We start from the raw sequence: 253 nt of genomic DNA on the forward strand, positions 1-253 counted from the left end.
TTATTGTAGGACCTACCGCAAATCCCCGCGGGGGTGCAGGCGGCCGGCGGGGGCACGGAGGTGAGAGCGGGGCCCGAGTCCCTCACCCCGACCCCAAAATGGGAGAGGGTCTGCATGGGTGAGCGGGGACAGAGCGGGGCAGCTGGGGGGGGTCTGCTCAAAAGGGGAGGGGGGCGAGGGGAGGCGGAGCCGAGCACAACCCCAAAGCAGACACCAGAGAGTCCACAGCTGGGGGCGGGGGGGGGGGGGGGGA

The sequence above is a fragment of the Oxyura jamaicensis genome, assembly GCF_011077185.1.
Source record: "Oxyura jamaicensis isolate SHBP4307 breed ruddy duck chromosome 21 unlocalized genomic scaffold, BPBGC_Ojam_1.0 oxy21_random_OJ73000, whole genome shotgun sequence".
Classification (NCBI taxonomy): domain Eukaryota; kingdom Metazoa; phylum Chordata; class Aves; order Anseriformes; family Anatidae; genus Oxyura; species Oxyura jamaicensis.